We start from the raw sequence: 16,021 nt of genomic DNA on the forward strand, positions 1-16,021 counted from the left end.
CCAACTGTTTAGAGAGTGAAAATTGTCACAGTGGAGATGTGGAATAAAACAGGAGATAAACTGCTCTGTTCAGGTCAGCCTGGGCACATGTTCTCCAGTATCTCCATTTTTAATCTCCACCTTTCTGTTATAGGATGTTATACTCTTGCTTTTTCCTCATATAACTGATTTTTGATTTTGAACAGCCCTTGAAAGCTCTAATACTTTTATGAAGACAACTAGATTGAAATTATTTTAATATTAATAAACAAACTACACAAGTATTCAAGTTTAAAATACCAAACCCTAAAGAATGTGCTTCTATTTAGAGGCAGCCTAATATTTTCACAAGTCAAAGAAAGTTGTGGTCTCGTAATTGTCCTTTCAAGTGATCCTAGCCAAGTGATTTTACTTTACAATATTCTGGCCTTTTCTTTTCTTATACTCTGTTTAAATAAGATCTACAGGAGAAAAATTCTCTCCTACACTGTGCTTGTACAGAACCTAGTAGAAATTACATCATTCTGTCATCTACTAGAATACAAATTTCAGCTGCAAACATATAACTAGTAGAACCTCTGGCTATAGTACACAGAATTCTCTAGTAGAATTCCATAGTTAGAATGATCTTCCTAAATCGTGCGGCTGAACTACATCACGGAGAAGCCAGTGTTGACCCCTTGCCCACTACCCTAAGAAAGAATGAGCTTTTCACAAATATATTGACCTGGGGTTATTTGTACCCCTGAAAATATAGTCTATAAATCAAGACTACCCTCTTGGGGTATGATTAATATCTTCATATTGGAAATTTTGCCAGTTCAGAAATGTTAGCCAAGTCCTATTTTAATCAGCCATGAGCAAATTAATGCAATGTAGTAATGTATTTGCAGTATACAGGTATTAAAGTGCTTTTACAGATACTGCTTTATTTTATTTTATTTGGGAACTAGGAAAACCTCTATCTCTAGAGTCAACTGTTTTGCCAACACAGTGGTGTACCTACAGCAGATGTGATGATAGTTACACTATGTGACATTTTTAGTGCTTATTATAATTTGCAAAAGACACCTATTCATACTATTTGAAATGTTAAGTATATGTTGTAGTTTCACAAGCACTTAAGGGTAATATAATCCTGCCACTAGAGGAAGCTTTTCCTTCTCTTCTATCCATTTGTACCGACTGTGAAACGAAGGAGATGAGACATTGCTCTGGGTTAAACTGGCTTTCGTCCTCCCCTCCCCAGGCTTGTTGTAAATTCTGTCAGCTCCCTGCCTGGGTTTGAACACTTGCCCTTGCACAAGGGAGGGTGCAACATGGGAACGGGATAAATTAATAGCTAAGCATGAAAAGTTCAGATATATCTCCTGAAGTTTCAGGTTTCATACTGGCCAGATGTTTTCAGTGTTCTTTCAGTTGTTTACATCTTTCTCTGAATATTTGTGGGACATTTTCACATCACACTCTTATTTGTGTCACAAATAAACTGTGATTAGTTTCCTGCCAACAAGCTGCTTTAGGCAATTCTTCTCAAATCTCTAAGATGAACTCTGCATATTTTAATAATTCCTTGGGCACTCCTGTTAATTACTGAAATCTTTCATTCTTTAAGAAACAAGGTTTCTGTCTCAGATTGCATCTGCTTTGCTGACTTCATTTTTGTGTGAAGTTGTAGCACTGAATATGTTGTCCTGATAATCATTTTAAAAAGGGCTGGCTTTCAGAGTCTCTGGATTTGCCCTTCTCTTAGTTTTTGTAACTTGTGCCAAAGATAAGAAGTACAGATCCTAATTTTGAGGATCCATTCAGATCTTACATCTTCTGATATCACAGATATATTTTAAGAGTGGCTAGTAGAAGGAAGGGGAGTACTGTTAGCACCATGTATGGTGCAAAAGTTACTGAAAGCTCCATCTTTTACACATTAGACCACAACATGCTTATCTGGGGTCTGTTACAGAAAAACTGCTGTTTTCTTGGTCAGAAGAGAAAAAGACTTTGAAAATGTTAGAGAGGGAATGGTCCAGTGGGCTAAGCTCACTCAGTGCAACTCCTTTTAATGTTAGCTTTGATCATGGCACTCTGGCTTTGGTCAGGCTGTGAAGGGTCCAGGCATGATCAAGTGAGAGTGGTTTAACAAGTTAACACCTAGCACCTGAGTCGTGGTGTCTATATGCACACTCTTACTTCTGGAAAATGCAGAGTAAATCAGTTTAGCATAGGCCTCTTTCATTTTCAAGAAGACAGAGTTTTATTATGTTTCATTTATCATATTCACCTAGACTAAGCTGTGAGATCAGGTAACAGAGCCTTTATTCGCTCTGGATTTGTAAAAGCATAGTAGTAGTTACTCAGTGGATTTCTGTGGCTAGCTGTGAGGTAATTAAAAACAGAATTCCTATTAAATTGAGAAGCTACTAAATATTAATTGATTGATTTATTTCCAGCTTGATCTTTTGGAGTGATCTTGGGTGGAGCACCTTGTTTCTGTTACTAGCTCTTAGTACCGCTATAGAGAGAAGTTCAAGTGTTAGATTAAACAACACTTGTGTTTCAAGGTGTGTTTTATGCAGGAGGGACCATTCTGATGTAGCTATTTTGTTACTAGAAACATGGAGATGTACCTAATGTACGTGTTATGGATCTGTAGGTATCTGCAGTAGTAATCTACTTTTTTTGAGTGTGATAGCTGCCACGTTCTGTTCTTTTTTTCCAACATCTTGACTTTTTTTTTTTTTTTGCAATTTTGTTACACAATAATATAGCTATTTTGAGGTTGAAATATTTGGGTCTAAATGTATCTTGTTTGACTGCAAATGCCTAACTGCATCTAAAGGTATCTAAGTGCATAGTTACCTAAGTTCCTTTACAGTCAGCCTCTCCATCGGGAGAGGGGTCTCCTTTTACAATTAGCAGAGACAGAGGAGGACTTTCAGATTGCGTCCTTAAATTTTAGGAAAAAAATCAGATTCTCCTGGTGAGTAGAAGGGAAAGTGTGCCATTCAGATTTTCAAAAGTGTTGTTACTGATCTAGTTTATTAGCAAAACAAAAAGCCTCTAACATATGCTGGGAGATAGAGGAGGGCAGCCTTGGAGCAAGATCGTGGCTTATGAAAGCGGCTAGATGTGGTGGCTCGTGCACTAGCCAGTGAAGGCAGTGCTCTGCGACCGGAGAACCTCAGAGCAGTGCCGGAGTCTTGGCAGGCTAAGTGAGTTGCTATGGCTACTGGCACCCGACAAGCCAGGTGTTGAAATCAGGGGAGAAAAATGTAGCTATTGCATTCAAAGTTATGACACTTGCTATTTTTCTGCTCCTTCTTTTAAAGGTTGTTAACTGTCATTTTTCACCCAAGCTATAAATTGACTCTTTTGGTGAGGTTCTGTATGGAATTTAGACACTCATATGCCTTCTGTGTGAATTCCTAATTTGATGTCATGGGTTTTTTGATTTGTGTTTTTCAGGGGGAGAATAGAAAAAAGGAGGGGAAGGTGAAAAAAGAGAGGGAATGTACTGTAGGGCTAATCCTTTGCTTCTATGTTTTGTTTCTGAAATAGTATTTGTAGTGTTTGTCCTGTTTTAAAGAATAAATACCCCACTGTTTAATCCGAATTAGTATGACATGGTTTTCTTAATTTGATATGCAACATGCTAAATTAAATATTAATTATGATTTGGAGCCAAAACTATTAAAAGGATTACTGCTTTTTGAAGAATGCCTGACAGCCCGCTCTGCACCAATACTCACCTAATACTGAGCCAGACAGGGTGATGGATCTGTTAGACAGCTACAAGATTTACATAATATACTACATTCGGTATGATGCTGATTGAAAACCTTTCAAGTATCCTAGACTATGAAATAAGTAACTTCTTGTAAATGCAATTAACTGGAAAGTACCAGTTTTATTCACAAACAAAGAAGTTTTCTAAAATTCAGTAAAAGATATATATATATATATATATAAACTATTGCAGTGATTACTGCAGGTGATGATTTATCTACAGTAGTCTTACACTTGAATGCTTAGTGGTAATTTGAATGACATTTCTTATATTAGGAATATTATGCCCTTTCTCAAATGCAGCCTATTGAAATTCTTGCTCAGAATGAGAGAAAACAATGGCAAATTGTCTTCCAGTTAATAAGTGAAAATGTGGACGTCTGCTAAATGCAGCAATTGGAGACAATGATTTGGCTTATATTGGTTTCATTTTGTTGTAATCAAAAAATTTTGTTGAGAATTATTTTCGTGTTGAATATGGTGACAGAAGTATTTACAAGATGAAAATGTTCATTTTGAAAAAAATGTTTTCAAACACATATGTGTTCAAATGCATATATAAACTAAAAGGTACAGTTTATAAGATAAGCTATATCTTGGGTAAAACCTTTTAGATTCCAAGGAAGTCAAAACAAGCCTTGTATTTCTACCCTTGTACTTACTGGCCATCCCTTAAGGTAAATCACGTGTAGTGACTTTCTGGAGGACTAGCAGTATTCCTTCAGAGACAAATCTTGTGGTCATTACTCATCATTGCTCAGGCAAATTTGATGAAGTTAATGTGAATGCTAAGGGATTTTTGTCTGCTGAAGGAAGGCAGGCAGTCTCTAGGCAGAACTCTGCTGGTGTGAATGTGTAGGGCCCTGGGATCTTTGTACGCGCTAATGATTTCCTACTTGGAATCCCTGTCGAATGGATCAGAAAAATCACAGTCTTTCTGTATGTTTCTGTATGTTTTGAGGGGAAGAAACAACATTATAGAAAGGATTGCATTATCAAATTCTGTAATTGTTTGACTTCTACAATACTGTTTTTATATATAGTTCAGTTCTGTAATACTGGTCAGTAAAGCAATTGCTTTCATAACAAAAATCCCTAATACACTGGCATAATGAAATTGTAGGTGTAATAAAATTATAATTGATGTAAAAAAACCTGTAAGGGTGCGGTTTGGAATTTTTTTTTTGTTTGTACATGCATAGCTAAATATACTATAAGGGTGAAATTGAAATTGCTGACAGGGTCAGATCATTCTTGTATCTTCAGGCAATAGTTGGTTTTAAAATGCATCTCCTCTATTATTTTCTTTTGTAATGGCAAGAGAAAATAATTTTCTTGCTAACTTCAGTTAGACTAATGCTTCTAATATGATGTCCAGAATCATGATTTACCCGTGGCATTTGAGTAGTAGTTATTGTGTAAGCACTGTCTCTTCAGAGAGCACCAACAGGAGTCTAAGAAGTTTCTCAAGCTAGTGAAAAATTATAAAAGTATATTCATGTCCCTTTTAAATGTTTCTTTCCATGCATTTTGGTCCTGGGATTTTCAATAAGATGTCTATATCCCAGGAAATTCATTCGTAACTGAAGCTTAAATCCTTTGTAAAGCCCAGCATGTGGTAGTTTGTTTTTTCTGTCCAGAGTTCTTGGTGGAAATAACCAAAATAATTGTGTTCTGTATCAGAGCTGTCCTCATAAATATCTTATTGGCTTTTGTCAGGCAATGCTGTCATTCTCTCTTATCCTTTTATTGATACTTCTATAAAATTTCCTCTTTCTCTCTTTTTTCCATAGCCACATAGAACTCTACAGAAATTACTCAAAAAAAGTAAGCTTTTAAAATACAGGTCTATCCTATCTAAGGATTTTTGTATTCCTCCTATGTGATGTTTTGAAGTGCTAGAGAGTATCTCACCTTATTAAAATGCATGGGAATTCTTTTGGGTTTGTATTCCATTTACGTTATAGAAGTGCAGCTGTCTGTAGTGAGAGGCAAGAGTGATATGCCAGGAGAGCGGTGTGGATAGCCATTTGCACAGGGCTGGGTGGAAGGCAGCACAACCCCACAGGCATCAGGAAGCAGCAGAGGCTCTTTCCTTGCTCTCAACTTCTCCTACATATACCAATAGGAGATGGGCGCTAGTTAAAATAGATTATGCTAACTGAGCAGGAAGGAACTGAGAAGTCTGCCTAGCTTATGATTGACATGAGGTGTTGGACGGGATAATGCGAAGTCTTGATGGGCTAGTGCTAGACGGTGGTCCACCTCCTGTTATTTCTCCCGTGTGCGGAAGGCCAGTGTGCTGTCACAGAGAGGCAGGTCTGTTCACTATCTGCAGGGACAGGAAGACTATCCTCACCATCTGGAGGGTGTGTAAGGGCAATTTCTCCTTTTATTTATAGCCAAAATTAGATCTTGTGATGTAGCCTGTGTTTCCCCACTGTCTTGTCTTCTCTACTTTATTTTTCGAAGCTTCAGAAATAAACTGAAGGGATAAAAGGAAGACCGTTTTTAAATAGTCTGTTCATGCTTTCAAGCCCTTGGAGAACAATTGTTACATCAGAAAAATACATTCAGCGTAAAGAACTTCACAGAACAGACAGAAAGAATATTGACTGTCGTCCCAGTTAGAAGAATGGTAGCAATATAACATAGCTTTACGTGACAGACTGAAACTTAATTTTGCTATTAGAACTGTTCACACATAATCTCTGTCTTGTCCAGAGGCAGATAACTGTAACCATTTATCTAGCAATGCTGAAAAGATAGCAGGTTTGCCTGGATCCTAAATCTCTACTTTCCTTTTTGCTCAGTCTCAAGCCAAAAAAGTTTCTCTGAACACTGACCTTTTCCCATGCTGTCAAAGTAAATGCCACAGATGCAGCAGTACTTGGTGGAAAGAAAACTATCATTTACATTACTAATATTATGAGAACAACACAAATGATAGAATAATTTAAGTTGGAATGGACCTCCAGAGGTCATGTAGTCCCACCCTGCTGCTCAAAATAGGATCAGTTAGACCAGGTTGCTCAGAAACTTGTCCAGTCAAGCTTTGAGTATCTTGAAGGGTATAGAGAGTATCCACAAGCTCTCTGGACAATCTGTTCCAATGTTTGACAATTTCCAAAGTGATTTTTCCCCCCTAATATTTAATCAGGATTTCCCATGTTGCAGCTTGTGTCTGTTACCTCTAGGTCATTTCTGGTCAATTTTGATCAATTTTGTATTTTTGGAAAAATTTCTGTATAATTCTTGCAAAATGGATACCATGGGATAAGGCTGGGCATGTATTTGACTATAACATACCATGGAATGACTATTATTGGCTCAAGTCACACTTCAGCCAAGTAGGCTGAAATAAGCTTGGGCACATGAAACGACATAGTTGACTGTGGGAATATGGCTGATCACAGAAGATGCTTTCAAAAGACTGATTATGGCCACACTGGTCTATCTCTAATACTTTCAGTTCTGGTAAGCTCATCAATGTGATTTCTAGGACTTACTGTCCTTGATAATGATGTACAGATACTAACATAACAATACTTCTGTATTCTTCAGAATTATTTTTACTTCTGTTTGTATAAACTAATTGTTTTCTTTTTTGTAAATGGCTTCCAATATAAATTCCGCAACAAGAAATATCGTGTTTCTTTTGAATATACTTACTACATCTGTATTGAAATTTAGCAAAAAATTGTAGCATCCATTAGTTAGCATTACCAAAATATCTGTGAAACCTTGGTTCATTTTTCCCATTTCACATTGTAATACTGTCTTGATCACCGTCACAGGTGATTTCAATGAGGTAGTCAAGAAGTGAACCCACAGCTGATCCTATTCCAAAGGCTTTGCTGCACTGAAATTCTTTTGCTTCTTTTAATCATCTGTCTCATTCTTTAGGTTGATGCATTGAATAAAACAAAACTAATGCATGACCGTGTAACTAAAGAATGTATCCCAATGTAACTAGGAATTCTGGACCATAGGAATACCCAGGGTCATCTGCATTTTGTAAAAATAGTGCTAAATATGTGGGCAGAAAGCAAGGTCAAAATTTTAGATTAAACGATGATAAGCAACGAATTCACAAAATAAAGAGTGTTAAACAATATAACCTCTAAGCTTTGCTACAATTCCAGTAACAGGATAACTTTTCTTAGTGGATAGAGTGAAAATCTGTAAAACAAAGTTGCGTATTGATGTGAAGCAGGTCACCAATGCATAGAGTTGGAATTACAAATTGTACTTCTAGTGTACCTGTGAAAGTCCTTTCTCTGAACTTGGCAAAATTGCCTTAATGTTTGTGAGTTACCCTATTCACCTGTCTGCATCTTTTTAGTCAGCTTGTCACTTCTGGCTCATACGTCTTCTGTAGCCCCAGGCTTGACAGCTTTGTCCTTGTGGTTACTCGGTCTGTTTCTTTCTTAGAGGTTTCTTTCCATCTTGTTTATAGCTGCAGTTCATCAGGCCTGTGGGGCGAGCATGTAGATGGTATTTCCTCCCACATATTTTCAATTCTGTTAATTATTTCATTTAAATACCTGGCTTCCCTTATTTGCCTTCTGAAAAAACTGAATCTGTGTATCTACAGTTAAGAATTACCTAAATTAATCTTAGTTCATAAGGCAGCAGAGGTGTAAACATTGACTGGGCTCTCTGAAATCCTTCCAAAACAATCCTTGTCTCCTCTGGTGTATTGAGTGGTTAATCAATCATGGCAAAAGATATTCTACACAATGTTAGAAAATTGTGTACATGTAATAATTCAATTTTGGGTTGGACAGTCAAGGGCTTAGATCATCTTGGTTAACTACACTACACTGAAATTAGAGCTGTGCTTAGTTTTAAGAGTTGTATGTGTTCATGACAAAGGAGGTTTCATAGAATTGTGCATATCTTGGAAATTTTGTTTATTAAAATTTATAATTTTGGAATATATAATACTATATAATTTATAATTCCAATAATTCCAATTCCAATAATTTCCTACATTTCATAGGACTTTGGGAAATGCTAAGAACAATTTAAATAAGGAGATATACCCGCTCCCAAAATGTATATTTCCTTTTTTGGATCACAAGAATAACTACTTAGGATCCAGTGTAAGAAGTTGCACTTAGTTTGCCCTATCTTGCTATCCAGTATTTAACTCTCCGTTTAAATGACTGCTTGAGTGATTTGCTCTTACTGTAGGTATCTTTTTTTCCTCAGCAAGTAGATAAAGATGATGTTGGCTAAATATGGAATTTACTAGTGAAATTCTAATTTGTTGATTGCAACACGCTAATCCTTTCCAGGTTAGAGAAACACAAATCTGCTTTGCACAGTGTAACAGTGTGAAATTACCAGCACCCGGTCAGAAGCTCTCTGAGAGCCCTCTCTTCAGTTTCCTCAGATCTTTACAGAGGTCTCTCCAATTCCTCTTCTCTGGCTCTCTTGTTATTGGCATATCCCGCTTCCAGCTTAGGGCAATATTGCAATACAGTTTTAACTGCTTATATTCAAATGGCTTTGCTCTTTAAAAACCCCCCACAGATTTCTTTGATGGCTCTTGGATGTGCTAAGGAGACTTCCAGCTTCCTACCTCATGTAGCTTTAAAAGTTCATGCTTTGTCCTAAGATGTTATCGTTCTTGAAATGCTTACAGGGCAGCTAATGACATTTCTCACATTGCTCAGAGGCTGAAAGTTTCTTAACGGCACGGGTCTCTTATCCATTACAAAGGCCTTTGGGATAGCTTAATTAAAGCAGTTTAACGTAAGTATGTAATTGTAACACATACTGTAAGTAAAGTACATAAAGTTACATACATTAACTTATCTTGTATGTCATTAAAATGCTTAAACTGAAACTTCCAGCTTGCTGCCTTGACAATGCTTTATTTTTTATAACCTGTCTCAGTATATGTTTTATGAATAGTCAAATTTCAATCTGTGTGTGCAGTGGACCCTTCCTGGCTCACACAGACCTTCTCCCGTACCTGTCGGTTAGCCGTGACACCCCAGTACCGTTCTGTTCTGATAGCTGAGCCCCAGCAGTCACCATTAGAGTTCTGAATGTTGTGCGTCGTTAGGTTTGTCAAAAAGCTCATGCTGCTTCTAGTTGAATTTTGGATTAGTTCAAACCCCACTAAGTCAGCTGAAGGACCAGTTGATTTCAGCCTGCTTTGAGATGCACTTTTCAAACATATAAAGGATGTATGTATGTTCTGTGCAAACTATATATATGATTCTTTTCTTTGGGGAGTGCTTTTTCCTAAATCAGTACCACTGAAGAAAATAAAACCAGCTACCTTCAATTCATTCATAGTGGATAAAACAGAGATGACTTTCTGCTAGGAATCTTGTTTTGACGATTAACAATATGATAAGAAGAAAGAAATTTGACACACAGACCATCAGCCACTAATGTCAAAGAATGATCTGCTCAAAAATAGCCAGGAGCCATTGGTGAAGTGTGTTGGTGCAGTTATCACCCTTGTTGATGGATCCACTATGATTTCTTTGTCAAAGCTGTATTTTTGCAAGCAGTGTTTTCTTTCTTAAAGTAATCTACAGCTCAAATCTACATGGACTCCAATCATTTGAAAGACATTTTCTTTTTCTTTCTTTTTTTCTTTCTTTTTTCCAAAAGGCAAGCTGTATATTGGGCTCCAGTACTCTCTCAAGTATGAAAGCTGGATGCTCGTTGTCAGTCATCCTCTGGGCTAGGAAGTTTCCTCTTTGGTATTATGATTTTTTGATCTTCAGAGAAAATTCTGTGCTGTAATCACTGCAAATAGCAAAGTGCTGCCTTTCTCGTCTATTGTTTTCAGCCCATGTAGTTCAGCAAGTCCTGAACGACAGTGACATGTTCTCTGAATGTCAGGAGTGTATACAAGGACTGTGCAGGTTTGCAGCTACGAAGGATGTACAGAGGGAGAAAGCTTTTCAAGACATACATGTAGGTGCTTAACTAGAATCTGGAGCAGATTTCTGTAAAAAGAAAAAACACCAACAAAACAACTAAGAATTTGCAGAAGTTGGCTTTTTTAATAAGCCCCAATCCCTTATTTATGACTGCTTAGATTTTTACCAGTTTATGAGAGGCCACATATTATATTCAAGACAACTTGTTGGCTGATGATCTTTTTCAAGAAATACTGCCTAAAGAAGACTGATTATTATGCATAGTAGGTATGAATGAATTATTTATCAAACATGTTTTCGTTCTCACTGAGAACACTGCTGATCTGTTTTTCTAAGGACTTTATTGTAGTAGTCATTTGCACACAAAGTGAGACTTTACTAAGTAAATGTTTATGTATAACCATTCATATGAAAAATGAAAGGTATATTACAAGTAGAACTGGTCATGCAGTTTTTGATGATGTGGTATTTCAGAAAAAGTATACTTGTCAAAAAAAACAGAGCAGGTGTGGACAGGGATCTGTTCCAACAAAAGTCTTGTCAGAAACGTTATCCAGATCATGGATGGGGCGACAACACTTGTCTGGGGACTAGATAACTGTGGTTTCGATCCCTGTTTCAGACAAGGACTTTCTCCTGGGTCTTCTAAGTTTCACATAAGTATCCTGTACAGCTATAGACTTCTCCTGGGTGGGAGTATTTCCATCTCCCATATTGGAGTTTTTTCATTTTGTATAAAAATTAAGTTTTAATGAATGAATATTAATCCATGGAACTTTTGTGCACAACAGGTTTGTCAAGTCAGTCTCTCTGACTCACTTAATAATTTAAGTGGAAAAGCTGAAGTGCGACACATTCCAAAAAAAAAAAAAAAAATTCACTAGCTTCTTTACAAAAAAATGCTTGATTCTGGGGCTCCACCATCCCAGCTGATTTCCCTGCCCACCAGACTGTTAGTAGTTCAGAAGCATGAAGTGCTCTTGTGAGAAATTTTGAAATTGGTTTGTCTTAGCTTGGGATAGAAGAAACTTTTGCTGCCCTGTTCACTGTGCAATACTTTGAATAAATATAAAGAATAGTGAATAATTATGCTCTTATAAATGCAATTACAAATAACTCATTCTTAGCTTTCAACACTAAAGCAGTATTTTAGCACTGGAACAGAACTCTAGCGTTTCAGATTTTTAAGGAAGCATGTGGTATGTGTAGGTCTCAATCTTTCTATAGGGAAGCAATTCAAATTGTTATAGACATTAAAGGAAAAAACTAAAGGCATTAAAAGGAATTGGGCAAATCGATTTTGATGTATAAGATTTTTACCTAAAATAGACGTTTGAAATTGAATCGTCTGTCCTGAAATTAGCTCAGGAAGTGTCAAGGTGTGTGCTGTATTATGCCTACTGTGCATGTCTCTTCAGGTATGTTTGTGATAGTATTGCTTTTGGTGTATTTATGGGTAGATCAAATGAGAGGAGGGGGTATCAAGTAGGAAAGATTAATACAGATATGGAACATCAAAAGCATTCAAACACAATATTCAAATTAATAGCTATGAAGAAGTCATTCTTTGCCCTAAATCCATTTATCTTGCTATTTCACTAAGTCCTGAACTCTGAAGAACAAAATACAGTCAAAAAGAAAAAGGGCTTTCCTATGGGGAAAAAAGGGAGAAGGGTGCTGTTAGCTATTGAAGATGGACACTTTCTGGATGCCTATTGATGCAAATTACTGAGAAAGGTGCAGCTTGATCCTCCAGATATCAGGGAACACCAAGACTAATCTATGAGCTTGTAGTAAATATTAAGTCAAGGAAGAAAGGAACATAATTATGACAGCTGATCAGAGAGTGGTTGAATCAAGGGGTAGAAATCCAGAGGGGAACAGGGCGCAGGCAGGGAAGCAGCTCTTGCAGAGGGCAAGCTGCCCCGGCAGGGTGGCAGGAGCCACGGATGCATTAACAAGGGAGCAGGGCGGCAAGTGGGGTGACACTTCTGCTGCATCTGCTCATCTTAGGTTCCATGTTACAAGAATTAGATTTACTTGTATTTTGAGAATACTCCTGTCTATAGTTGCACACAATGCTATTATTTATCTGTTATTATATGAGGCAATATCAATGAGTAAGTTTATTGCTTGGCCCAGTATCATTTAGATATCAAAAATATGAAAGAAGTTGCATGTATTAGGAATTACTTGTGACATCCTATTACTTATAAAAACACAAATGTGATGTGATTCTGTCTTCCAGTCTCTAGTCCTTAGAAGTACTGTGCAGTAATTTTAATAATAGCTAAAAGTCATAAAATAATAGCTGAAAGTCATAAAATTCCTTTCTTTTCCTCACTAGAATTCTTAAACAATTGAGATTGCTTAGGAATGCCAGAGGCTTAATGTGACAAAATTCGAATTCTCATCCATATGGTCCTCTCTGTCCAAATCATTGAAGAATTAGACACATCTGGAATCAGCTTCTACATCCTATGCACATAGTACTTGGTTTTATGATTTCAATGCTATCAGGAAGTTTCCTCATGATGGCAGGTATTACAAAAACCTTTCAGAAGTGAAAGAATATAAACCTTCAATCCTTTAAAGAAAAAAATCAAACCCATCATTTTCTTTAAATAATTCTAAATTAGGGAAAAGAATGTAAACTTAGCTGACAACATTTAGCTCCAGGCAAATGAACACCTTTTGTGCTATTCAGTAGAACTGTTGGTGTCAAAGCAAGGAGAAAATTTGGGGAGGAAGGGGGAAGATGTTGAAGCCACCCTGAGGAACCCTGGAGGCCAGAAAGGAAGGAAGGGGCCAAGCCGGCTGGGCAGCCCCTGAGCCTGGGGGGGGTTGAGGAGGGGGTTCCCGGGGAGCCTGGGATCTGGCAGTGCCCAGGGCCCAGGTTTAGGAGACCATCACACATGTATTCTCTCTCTCTCTCACACACACACACATACACACACACACAAAATTAAACCTACTCTTTCCTTATAAAAAATTAGTAGCCCAAAGGTCAGAATGTGTTAATAGGGAACAGCTAACATTTCAGTTCAGGATGTTACATGATGCTTTAAAGTACAAAACCTAGGTGACAACCATAAAAACATTTACAGTTACACTAATTGACCCCTGCTGTGATTTGTCGTAATAAACAGTAATGTAAAAAAAAAAAAAAAACCTCTGGAAAACTGTCAGTTGCTGAACACACATGAAAAGATTGTTTACTAAGGTGTTTTTCACAAGCTGTCAAGCTATAATAAGGAATTTGGTAAAGACAGATAACCCTTCCCCTGGAAAGTTGATTTTGACAATGAACTTTAATGAAACAATTTGCCTCCTGGGCATTTTTAGATTGTGTAAAATCGCTTTTCTGCTGAAGTACTTACTAGATATGCATAGACACACGCAGTGTGAGCTCTGAGACGGAATGAGTTAACCGCAAACATGGACACAGTTTTAAAATCCCAGCATGCTGCCTCTATTTTCTTGCAGGGAACTTATTCAAGCAGGGTAATAAAACCAGATATTACGGGAGGAAGATTTTTGCTGCTGTGAGTTGTAAAGAAAAATATAAGGAGTGACTTCAGTATGAGGAAAAAGGAAACATTGCCTTCGACTGGTTAAGCATGAGCAATGCATTTCCTAACTTGCGTATGGCAAGCAAGGAGCAATGAGATGCAGTCAAATGTTCTTATCTTTGAACTATTCAGGGACATAAATGAACTGTTTTTTTCTTAGAATATGATATTCTAGTTATGACGTAAATGTAGATTTGCAAAACTGTGAAAAGTAAAAGACAAATGGTAGCACTGCAGTTGTCAAGGTATTCGTTAGTACTTGCGTGTTGTATGTCAGCTACAGCAAAGAGATCAGAGTTCATTGTTCTAATAGGGATGACTTCCAAGACCAACTGTCAGCTGATTCCTGACACCTGCAAGAAGACAATTAAACTAAATTGAGGACATTGTTGGGAGCTTTATAAAGCTGACATTATGCACTGTATAAAAAAAAAAAAATCTAAATGAAACTTGGCACTAGTTGAAACCTGACACTAGCAACTTAACTTGGAGAGAGCAAAAATTATTGCTATAGGTAGGCATTCAGAGAATAACGAAGTTTGTGGTATCCCTTGGGAGTAACATTAAACTAACAGAGGCCTGCAGGTCAGCAAGTAACCTGCAGTGTTTTCCCTAAAGGAATATTGTCTTCATTTTCTTCATCCCAAGAATTATTTTTCCTTGTTATAAAAAGAAACAGCAAGAATTGACAGGAACTGTTTTATAACATACCACAAGACAAAATCAGACAGGATTTACCTGTGGACCCCCTTACACCCCCCCCCCAAAAAAAAAAACCCAAAAAACCACCAAAACCCCCCAAAAACAAATAAGTGAGTATTTAATGGACAAGAAAGTTTACATTGCCAGGTAAGATACAGCTATCTTAGACACTGTAGAATTCACAAAACTAAATACTGTGTAATTTTTGAGTACTTCTAGGCTGAGATGGTCTGTAATTAGACTGCACTTCTGCACATTATAGTTTAGAATATCTGATGCACTAACCAAAAAAGCACAGAAAAGTGCACTGTGTCAGAAGTTCTTTTGTGGGGGGGATTAGGAAATTGTCTGTTTCACAGAGGAAAAGGGGAATATAATATAGATTTGCTATTGGTTATGAAAGCTTGACAGTCTTTTTTTTTGTCCTTTCACAGCATTTTCCATGGTCTTTGTTAAAATGTCTTTTTTTTCCTTGTGTAGCTCTCTAAATCTGAAAACACCAAGAGTATTCAAATAATGTGCTAAACAAGTAGAGGCTGAAATACAAAGTGTTACTTTTGCCAGACAGGAGCACCTAATGAGCCTAAGGACACTATTTTGACCAAGGGTCAAAAATGATAATGAACTTTTTCTCCCACTGCCCCTGGAAACTTGTGAGTTAACACAGATACAGTGCCTGGACATTTTCCCAGAAAGGCTCAAATAAAATTATTTATTGCAAATAAAAAGAACAAAGGGTAGTCTACCTCCTGCAGTTAAATTTAGGCTTGATGGGATGAAAAAGCTTATGGCAATAGAAATTTCTCATGCCAAGTTGGAAACTGAAAGAAGAGTTAATTCAAGGCCAGACTGAAGATTTAGTGATGTGAGAAAATGCTGTAAAGATTATCATCTTCTGTAGATTTGTTTAACACAAGCTATGGGACAATCATTTGAAGCAGAACTTCTTAAACGTTTGTACTCAAGAGACTATATTTTAGTAGGGAGACAAATGTAGACTGCCTATGAATGTAAAGTAAATCCATTAAAGGATTTTCACACAACAGAATGCATCTTAAACAGGGTGCT

The sequence above is a fragment of the Apteryx mantelli genome, chromosome 14 (genome assembly GCF_036417845.1).
Source record: "Apteryx mantelli isolate bAptMan1 chromosome 14, bAptMan1.hap1, whole genome shotgun sequence".
Lineage (NCBI taxonomy): Eukaryota > Metazoa > Chordata > Aves > Apterygiformes > Apterygidae > Apteryx > Apteryx mantelli.